This window comes from Malania oleifera, chromosome 13 (assembly GCF_029873635.1).
Source record: "Malania oleifera isolate guangnan ecotype guangnan chromosome 13, ASM2987363v1, whole genome shotgun sequence".
In the NCBI taxonomy this organism is placed as follows: Eukaryota; Viridiplantae; Streptophyta; class Magnoliopsida; order Santalales; family Ximeniaceae; genus Malania; species Malania oleifera.
Genome location: NC_080429.1, coordinates 55,009,937 through 55,021,893, shown reverse-complemented (window position 1 = coordinate 55,021,893; position 11,957 = coordinate 55,009,937).

Sequence of the window (11,957 nt, the reverse complement as noted above, 5' to 3'; positions counted from 1 at the left end):
CTATGGTCGAGGTTATACTAACACCTCACTAGCAACGGTACCATGCCCAATATCATCAAATGTCCATCAAGGTTCTAATTTTCACATTTCCCGTATTCACATTCATTATTCACACTACATTATTCACAATCCCCATTCATCATTCACATTGCATTATTCGCATTGCAATGTTCACATTTCAGTATTCTCATTTCAGTTTTCACAATTCAGTATTCCCATCTCAATACTCACATTTCAGGATTTACATTGCAGAATTCACATTGCAATATTTTCATTTCCAACATTCGCAATTCATCTCATCATATCAATGATATTTTCATCATTTCAAAACACATTTCCTCTCATAATGCACACACACACACACACACACACACACACACACATATATATATATATATATATCTCATTTCACGTTATTCAACATTTCTCAGTAAAGCATTTCCATATTTCATATTTCATCATTTCCTAGAAGATACTCTTCAGTGCATATCACTTTTCAATGTTTCTCAATAAAACCATTATCATATTATCCTAGTTTAGTATATAAAACATAATTGGTTTCCGTTATTTCCATTTCTGCATAAAGCCTTTCAATATTATATATCATAGGCTTATTATTCTTAGTGCAAAACACACACTCAATTTCAAACACATTTCCAAAACAAATCATATGTCACACAAATTTTATTTGATATTCATAGCATAATTATTCTAGGAAAAATACCATGCTCACATTTTCACATATTAATTCAATTGATAATTCTCAAAATACCTATTATAATTTATTCCACTTACCTGGCTTACTGAGAGGCTCATAAACACCCAAATCCTAAAAATCATATTTTTCCCAAGTCAAACAACTCATTTCCCAAAACAATTTTCATTTAACACTTCCTAGGTTTCGGATACTCCAAATAGCCTATTAAACATTAAAATACTTCACTTACCCTAATTTTGTGATGGTACCCCAAAACTCCAAATTGGAAATCTACTCCCACTAAGTTGTAGAGAACCTTCCCATGAACTTTGTGGTGGTTCCTGATCGTCAATCCGGGCTATAATGAAGCTAGAATTGAAGAGAGAGAGAGAGAGAGAGAGAGAGAGAGAGAGAGAGAGAGAGAGAACCGTAGGTTAAAGAGAGAGAGAGTGAGAGGAGAGACAAAATACACTAAAATAATGAGGGTTTTCATATTTATAGGTCGGCGTTCGTCGATAAGTTCAAGTGATTCGTTGACGAATCCATAAAGGCACTTTGTTGACGAGGAGGCTAGTTTGTCGACGAACCTAAAATTCCCTAAAATACCCAAACTCTCGATATCTTCTCATCGATGAGACATGTGTACTTCATCAATGAAATCATTTGTCGACGAAGACCCTGGGTTCGTCGATGAAGACCTTGGGTTCGTTGATGAATCCCTGTCGATCTCCCTTTTAAATTTCCTTCCATTTTCTTCTTCTTTTCCTCTCTCTCTCTTTCTTTTGTCTACTTTTATTACTTCATTAATTTAATTTTTCGGGTCTCAACATTCTCCCCTTCTTATAAAATTTCATCCTCGAAATTGTTATTCACTACTTTTTAATCCTTATAGAAAACATCCCACTTTTATTAATTACCCTTACTTATGGCAGAGGAATACCGTGGTTACATTTACGATTCTGGGAGATTACAATAATCAAAATACAATTCTCCCAAAACCATTCATAAACAAAATCAAACACTACCTGTCCTATATTACACTATTCAAATCAAATTACATACCTTTAACCCTGAGTCCCACTGAACAGGTGTGGGTATCTCTGGCGCATCTATTTCTCTAATTCCCAGGAAGCTTTCTCTATTGCATGACTGCGCCATAACACTTTTACTAGTGGAATCTCTTTGTACGTAGCTCTTGTTCCTTCCAATCTAAAATCTGTACTAGTATCTTTTTATAAGATAATGTATCATCGAGCTCCAGTGCCTCATAACTAATCACATAGGAGGAATCTTGAACATATTTTCTCAACATTGAAACAAGAAATACGTCGTGGATTCTAGAAAAAACCGGCAATAGCGCCAGCCTATAGGCAACGGAACCCACTCTTTCCATAATCTCAAATGGTCCAATATACCTAGGGCTCAGCTTACCATTCCCCCCAAATCTCATAACTCCTTTCAATGGTGCCACCTTCAGAAACATATGATCCCCTACGTCAAACACTAACTCTTATTAGCAAGTATATGCATAACTCTTTTGCCGACTCTGTGCTGTTCTAATACTATCTATGATGAGTCTAACTTTATCATGGGTTTGGTGTATTACCTATGGCCCTAATATCTGTCGCTCCCCAATCTCATCCTAATATAACGGGATTGGCACCTCTTGCCATATAACGCCTTATATGGTGCCATCCAAATGCTGGCCTGGTAGCTGTTATTATATGCAAATTCAACCAATGGCAAAAACTTTATCCAACTACCTCCGAAGTCCACCAAACATGCTCATAGTATATCCTATAGTATCTATATCGTCCTCTTTGTCTGCCCATTTTTTTGAGGATGAAATGCTGTATTGAACGACAATTGAAAACCCATGGCTTTCTGCAAACTCCTCTAAAACTGAGATGAAAATTATGGGTCTCGGTCCGAAACTATGGACACTGGCATGCCATGCATTCTAACTATCTCCTGTATATACAACTCTTTCAATTTGTTTAAGAAGTAATTAATTCTAATAGGAAAAATATGGGCAGTCTTCGTAAGTCGATCTATAACTACCCAAATGGCGTTCTGTCCATATAGTGCCGATTGTAATCCTGTATCAAAATTCATCGCTATATGTTCCCATTTCCACTCAAGGATATAGAGTGGTTGCAATGGTCCCACCGATCTCTGATGCTCAGTTTTCACCTACTGGCATGTTAAACACTAATTCACAAACTCGGTGATCTTTCTTTTCATACCGCTCCACCAAAAAGACTTTGGAAGATCACTATACATTTTAGTACTACCAATATGTACTGTATACAAGGATCGGTGCACTTCCTCTAGAATCACTTTCTTAATCTCAGGGTCGGCCAGTACCCACAGTATAGTACGGAACCTCAAAACTTTATCATCTAAGATTCTAAAATCTACCTCTTGGCCATCATGTACTTTTCCTATAAGCTCTACTAACTCTATATCACTCCTTTGTGCCACTTTAATTCTTTCCTATAAAGTCGGTTGCAATACAAGATTGGCAATAAATGCTTGATGATCACCCTCTACAAGTTCCACCCCAAGCCTTTCCAAATCCATCTGAATCGGATGTTGTATCACCATTGCAGATACTGATGCTCCCACTGATTTTTGACTCAAAGCATTACCTACCACATTAGCCTTTCCTGAGTGGTAACTGATGGTGCAGTCATAATCTTTTACTAGTTCTAACCATCTCCTCTACCTTATGTTTAATTCTTTCTACATGAATAAATACTCCAAGCTCTTGTGATCAGTAAAAATCTCACACCTACCCCCATAGAGATAATGTCTCCAAATCTTTAATTCATAGACCACCGCTACCAACTCCAGTTCATGGGTAGGGTAATTCTTCTCATATTCTTTCAACTGTCGTGAGGCATATGCTATAACTCTCCTTTGCTGCATCAGAACACGGTCGAGTCCTTCTATTACGCATCACTGTAAATTATGAAACCCTCTTCACTCGAAGGAACTGTCAACACTGGTGTAGTGATGAGTCTTTGCTTCAACTCCTTGAAACTCCGCTCACATCCATCGATCCACTCGAATTTCACACCTTTCCTAGTCAATTTAGTCAACGCACTTGACAATTTAGAAAAACCCTCAACAAACCTGCGGTAGTACCCAGTCAATCCTAAGAAACTTATAATTTCTTGCACATTCTTCAGTTGCACCCAATCTATTACCACTTCAATCTTGCTCGGATCTACTGAAATACCACCCTTGGATACCACGTGTCCAAGGAAGGTAACTTGCTCCAACCAAAACTCGCACTTATTATGTTTCGCGTATAGTTTCCTTTCCATTAGCACCTAAAGCACTATCCTCATATGTTCCTCGTGCTCCTTTAGACTCTTTGAATACACTAGTATGTCGTCAATAAACACCACCACAAACTAATCTAAATACTGATGAAAGATCATGTTCATCAGATCCATAAACACTTGTTGACTTTTTAAGTCCTATCTCGTTTTTGATAATGACAAATACAACGTATTTAATGTTTGACGAGTTTGTGTGTAGGATCAAATTGGAAAAATCATATGGCAGCACATAGTGGCTTGAAGAAAAAGAAGACCCAAAGTGTCCAAATTCTTTATAATTCATATTCAATTCATTGGCTCTGTAATAATTAATTATCGGTCTATAATAATCCACATATAATGCATGCAGGAATTGCAAAGCTTAAAGGCCTTAGAATGATCCTAGGTCCCTACACATCACTTTGAAATCGAGAGACCTTAGAAAAGACCTTAGGTCCTTGCACTTACACTTAGGTTAGTCCCCATTATCACATATACTATTAGAGGAAACATATGAATTGAAAAAAAGACTTAAAGGACTAAAATTATAGGGATTCGGGTGATCAAACCTCAGTGTTCAAAACACCTCAGTCGATCGAATCGTTGAGTGGTCAAAAAGTTGACCTGACTTCAGGTGATTGAACTCAGATGAACAAAGTGTCCATGGTCGACCAAAATTAAGTCCTAACTTTTTCCAACAACTCGAGTGCCTAAAATTTACTTTCAAAACACCCTCGAATGATCGAATGTTCAAGTTTGGCAGGCCAAACTTGAGACCAGGCGATCGAACCTCAGACAAATTGGAAAATTGCCTTGGTAAGCAAACCGAACCCTTATGTAAGCACCTGAACTTCAAAAATCACCTTTTCTGTATATGTGTGTTTAGGTAATAGAACCTATGGCTCGGTCGACCAAAACTCTCGAGTTGGCCTAAATTTTACCGAGGATAAATGGGGTTAAACAGGGTTAATTTTCTTAAACTCTTTTAAAACAAATTTAATAATTCCCTATGTATCCCCAATGATTATAATTTAGGTCTCCTCTAGATATAGGGGTTCATTTGCTCATATTAGTAAGGAATTAGCACATTGATTAAGCAAAAATCCTCTGAAATTTTCTAAGTTTTATTTCATCATATAAACCCTATACACTCATATACTACCATTCTTTTGAGAAATCAAGATTTGTGAAGTGTTTATTCATTGTTTGTTATTGCTAGAAACTCTCATTGCATTTGTTGATTGATTTTCATATTAGAGTTAAGCAAAGATTTTCCCCCAATTTTATTTAATAAATCTATTGGTGGGAACAATCTTATAGTTAAGAGAGTCTTTGCATATCTCTTTTTTGAATATCTCTTATAGTCAAATTTGTGTGCAAAAATCCTTTTACAAGCTCATATTTGAATATCTCTTTTTGCTTTGATATTGAGAAAATATTTTTGAGATATTCCAATTACTCGTGATATAAATCTTTGAAACCCTAAACTATCATTGAGATTTTTATCTATACATAGTTTCAAAGATTAGCTTGTTGATACACTTTTGTGCTTAAGTTGAGATAGTCATTACTTTGAGTGTTGATTACATACATACACCATTGAGCTTATAGTTCTTACATATTGATGTGCATTGATTATTACATGTGCGTATCGCTACATAATCTGCTTAAGATAGAAGCAATTTGAATTGTACACAAATTTGTATTTCATTGTTGTATTCCATGCGTGGCCTGAGGGGATTTGATCTAGCTCGTAAGGATTAAGTTGGGGTCAGCCCTGTGAATTTGACCTAGGGCTTTCTATGCCTCGCAAGGAGAGTTTGTAAATGTTGAGGTCAACCTTATGAATTTGATCTAGTTGTAAACAGTGCCGCTCAACTCGTTAAGTGAGCAATAGTGGTAATCCTCTGACTTGTGAGCTAAGGCAGGGACGTAGGCAGCATTGGCTGAACCTTGATAACATATCAAGTGTCTACTTTATAATTCTGCAATTTATTTACTGTGCATGTATGTTATTTTCATTAGATTGTGAATGTTGCGCATGATTTAATTTTTGCCTATCATTATCTGTGCAATTGGTATATGAATAAAAAGACCCTAGGTTGTGTATTATTGATATCTGGTTAAACATAGGAAGAAGTGTTTAAAATTCTAACTCACCCCCCTCTTGGGAATACACCAAAGTAAACAACAGTGCAGGAGCATTTGTCAGTCCAAACAACATAACCAAGAATTTGTAGTGGCCATACCGAGTCTTGAATGCCATTTTTAAAACATCCTCTGCTCTAACTTTCACCTAATGGTATCCAGGCCATAGATCTATTTTTGAGAAAATTTGTGTCCCTTGTAATTGGTCAAACAAATCATCAATGTGGGGAAGCGGATATTTGTTCTTGATAGTAACTTTATTTATTTCTCTATAGTTGATGCACATTCTCATCGACCCATCTTTCTTCTTCACAAATAATACCAGCACTCCCTAGGGCAACACGTTGGGTCGAATAAATCACTTGTCTAACAGTTCTTACAACTGGCCCTTCAACTCTTTTAATTCTACTGATGCCATTTTGTACGGCGCTTTTGAAATCAGCGTTGTCCCCAAATCTAGTCAATAGTAAACTCTACCTCATGACCAGGAGGTAGTCCTGACAAATCTTCAGAAAAAACATCTAGAAAATCCCTTACTATCAGGATATTCTCTAACCTTAACTCCCCTTCCAACACCTCTTTCACACTGGATAAATATCCCTGATTGCCTTTTAGCAACAATCTCCTTGCCTAAATGACAGATATGAAACTGTAGTGGGGTGCGCACACATGATCCCATGAAGTCCTCTTGGAGGTCTGAACACTACCTCTCTCTGATTGCAGTAAATACTGACATAGTGGGTAGCTAGTCAGTCCATCCCTAGAATTATCTCGAACCCATGCATATCTAAAACCACTAGATTAACTGGTAAAGACCTCCCCTGAATATAAAATGGATAGTTCCTGAGTACCTTCTTACATATTCGTATAGCCCTTGTCGGCCTAGCCACTAAAAAAATGACATCTAATAGTTGAGTTTCTAACCCATAAAATTTAACAAATTTCCGGCTGATAAAAGAATGAGTCACCCCTAAATCAAACAATGCAGTAGATCTGGCCCTAGATCTCAGCCGACTGAACCTACGAAGGTTTGAAATCGCTTTTTGGGCTAGCTGACCGGTGCCTCCCTAGGTCGACCGAGGCCCCTTGGAATTTCAAATTTGCTGTGTAGGGTCAGCCAACCAGCGCTAGCACCAATCAACCAAACCTCTCAGGTCTAGAAAAATTCTCATCGCTAAACACAATTATTTTTTAATTAAATAATTTGAAAAATACCGAGTGTGTCCTTCAACGGTCAAAAATTCCATAACTCTATATATATACCCCTTCCATAAGCAAAATTAACAACTTTGATTAGCCAAAAATTTCTCTCAAATTTTTTAAGAAAATTTTTTAATCAAAGTTCTCCCAAGTACCTTTTTATTGCAAAAATCATTGTTTGGGGAAAATTTTTTCAAACTCTCTCCAACTGTCTTTCCTTTTAATCATTTGAAAAGTTCTTTTTGGAAGAGAGCAATTTATTTTTGGGCATTCATTTTTTATTCAAAGCAAAGTACTCTCATCCATTCCTTGCTTTTGAAAATCAATTTTTGAGAGTTGCTTATAGTTTTTTCCCATACATTTTTCTTGATAAATATTTTTGGGAAAAACCAAGTTCTTGGTTGTGAACCTTTTGCACTTCCATTGCAAGATTCATAAGCTTATCTTGCTTTATTCCACAAATTCCTTTGTGAGCTAAAACTCTAAAATCTCCTATACTTTGTTTTGAAAATATGTCTGGAGATTTCGTTTGAGGATTTGAAGATCTTTTAGGTACTCATTGCATACTTCATTTTTAATCAAAGATCATATTTGTGCAAAATGCTTTGAAAGCAAAACCCTAGGTTCTCCTAAGTTTTTATTAAAAAATTATATGGGAGATATATTTATTACGGTTCAAATTTTGAAGCACTTTATCATATATATCATTTCCAAAGATTAAAAAATTATTTTGAGAAATATTCCCTTACTGTAACGCCCCAAAAAATGATATGCTTGGGAGTGTAAAAATTAAATTAAATAATTAATTAGATTAAATAATTATTATTACTTAAATAATATAATATAATTATATATTAATATAATATAATCATATAATATAATAATCTAATGTTATATTATGTATATAGATATATATTCAATCTTTCCTGAAGGAAGCCCCCCCCCCTGAACATCTCCTCGTCTTCTCTCTTTTTTACCTTGATTTCTTCTGTCAAACAGAGGCGGATAGAAAAACAGAAGATATCACTGGGTTCCATTCTCCGCCACCGACATTCCAATCAGAGTGAATTTGGCTTAGGAGCGACGTAGGCACTACTCTTGGGGTAAGGTAAACCCTTTTTCTTCCCTTAGTTTTTTCATAAATCTTTAGCCAAATCGACGATTGGACACCACCATGGGGTCCTAGTCTCGATCGTCATCATTTCAATCGAAGTGAATTTTCAATTTGGGTTTCCTAGGCACCACTCCAAGGTTAGGGTAAAATTTGGGGATATTAGTAAACTTGCTATTCTTAGGAATTTAATTATTTATTTGGAGTTTATAGGATTAGGAAATGTTAAACAGTTATTTAGAATTTTGTGAGCCTAGGAATATTAAGGAAATTATAATTTTGGGGTTGAGTTTATTTTATTGGGGATAATGTGATTTTAGGGTTTGGAGTTTTGAACGCTCCAAGCTTGGGTTGGAATTTTTACCAAACTTTTTAGGATTCATGTAAGGGGATTAAGTTAAGTCAAGATTTTGGTGAAAAAATGAATTTATTAAACTATCATATATTTATTTATTTATTTATTTATTTATTTATGAGTTCAAAAATTATTTTGAAAACAATTTGTTCAACAGGGATTTTACAAACCTAGGATATATGGTACAGTATTTTTGAATATTACGAACGGTGGAAAATCTGAGTTATTTTATGAACTAAAAATACTGTGTATCCTTGGTTGTCTCCTGGACTATTTTCAAATATTGAAATTTTGTGGTAGGTGAATGATTTTATGGTTTATTGTGAAACCAAATTTGAGAATGGTTGTGAAACATACTTGGACTGTTTGTGAAACATACTAGAATTGCTTAGGAATAACGCAGGGATGTGATATAAAGGTCGGGGGCTGGATTTTATATGATGGTCGGGGGCTGGATTCTATATGATGGTCGGGGACTAGATTTTATTTGAGAGCTGTGAACTGAGTGTAACTGACGACCAGGGGTCGGGTGTTTATTAAATGGCAGTTGAAATGAAATGATTTATACTACTATTTATTTACTTAAATTGTATGATATGCTTTAGGAACCCTAGAGACCAGTTGTTTTGTGAGCATTGTACCATTGCTAGTGATAAATTATTAGACCATGTGCACTCACACTGTTCTAATAAAAGTGTAGGGGGGTCTTAGCCGATTGCCTGCGTGAGGTTGAAGTAAGGGCGTCAGAACTATAGCTTGGCTATGGATGCCTACATACATACTTGTAGACAATGATGTTTTGACTTTGTTTTGGGTTAAACACCCAGGCTTAGTCCAGCCTTCAAGCTGCACAACCCGTGCCATGGGGGAAGTAAATAGCGTTAGTCACAAGGAGTTGTCTTATATGCATATATGTGGATTTATGTAAATAGTGTTAAATATTTACTGAATTGGTTTATACTGTGGAAAGGAAAAAGGATATTTTCAACTATATGGAATGACTATAATTTTTTAATGTTATTTTTGGTTAAATGAAAAACTGGTTATTTTTTGTATACACTAAAATTCATGCTAGCCACACATTGATTTTAACTTAGTCTTCCTTACTGAGAAGTGTCTCACCAAAATATACAAATTATTTTTTTAGGAAACACTAGGAATCATGTTTAGCAGAGTAGAGGGGTCGAGCTTGCCATTTAGTTTATATATGTAGTGGGTATAGACTGAGATTTCTTTTTGAACAATGTTATGGGTTGTAATATGGGTTTTCTTGGAGACCGTTGTGTATAGAAGTAGTTTAGCATACTGGTAATGTATGTTAGAGAATTTTTCATTATTTCCACTACATTTATGTATTGACTATGCTATCAGGTATATAGACGTCACTAAAGTAGCACCTGGGCCCCATGTGGCGGGTCGGGGCGTTACAGTTGGTATCAGAGCCTATGTTTTCTAGGTTTTGCAGACTTTGATAGTTGATAATTACTAGAGTATATGTTGAGATAAGTTAAGGATGGGAATGGGTAGATTAGGTGAGTCTTGGTCTGGAAGCTTAGAGGTGGAAATCCTTTGACGGTCTTTCGTGTTTTTCCTGGAATGACAATTTTAGGAAAACCATGGTAAATCCATCAATGGTTTCGTTTATGGGTTGAGATACTGGAACTTGGAAATCTTAAGTCTGGTGAGTAGGTGTCTAGTCCTAGAGTTGTGATTAAGGGCTGATACCTTGACGATTTTGTGGAAGAATTGTGTAAATGATTCTTTTAACTACAAATTCATATGTTATATTATTTTTTCATTCCATACTTGCATCAACAACGATAAATATGGAATTTCTAGATTGGTTTCTATCCTATCTTCAGGATTGATTCCAGAGGGACGGACATCATAGTTAGAGCAGATAATCACGTGAATACTTCTAGTGAGGATGATATGGATGCTTCAACAGTGCTACGAAGTATAGCACAGCAAGACAGAAAGGAGAACCGAAGGGACTCTAGAGAGCAGGATCAGTCACCGGTTGGTTAGAGCTGCACTTTTTAGCAATTTACCCAGACGAATCCACCAATTTTTTCAGGAGGAGCAAACCTGGTCATAGCTGAAGATTGAGTTAAAAAATTTAAGGCATTGCTGGATGTGCTGGACAGTACATAGGAGCAGAAGGTGCAATACGACACCTTTAAATTAATAGGGGAAGCAAAGAGGTGGTGGAGATCGGCAAAGCTGGTGGAGGAACACTGGCCAGGACTTGTCGCTATAACCTGGAGCCATTTCAGGGAGGTGTTCTTCGACAGGTACTTCCCTACTACTACCAGGGAGGTTAAGGTAGACGAGTTCCTAAATCTAACTCAAGGGCACTTGACTATATAGCAGTACACGACTAAGTTTATGGAGCTATCCCATTTTGCTCCATATATGATCCCAGATGAGCCAAAGAATCCTGAAGGTTTAAGAAGGATTAAGGCAGGGAATATGCACACAGGTGGTGGCGTTGTTGACTCAGTTTTTTTTTTTTTTTGAGTTGGTGGATAAGGCCATGACAGTTGAGGCCAGCATTTAAGAGGGGGAGAAACTAGCAGTAAACCAAAAGAATAGGCCTTTGTCTTAGAGATTTCACACTAGTACCAGCCAGGGTACATGGAGGAGGTCTGGTAATTTCATAGGTTAGCAATAAGAGATGGGATATTGAGCCTATTAGGGGAATCCACCGTGTCCTACCTATCCCAAATGCCGTTAGAGGCATTGGGGTGAGTGTAGGGATGGACCAGCTGACTGCTACCAATCTGGTGGGGTTGGACATATAGTGTAGGACTATCACGTGATGTTGACTCACACTCCTTGGTAGCATCAGTATCGGGGAGGTAACCATGCACCTCGAGGTGGTCACCAAAGAGGCATCGTCCGGGCACGGGTGTATTCTATGACTCCAGGTGATGCCGAGCACGCAGGAGATATGGTTATAGGTAACATTTATGTGCTTTCAAATAAAGTTGTCGTGCTCTTCGATTCAGGTGCGACACACTCTTTTGTGTCTTAGGGATTTATTAAACTGTGCAGGGTAGAAACATAGCCGTTAGATGCTGAGTTAGTAGTGGTCACACCGACAGGGTCAGTAGT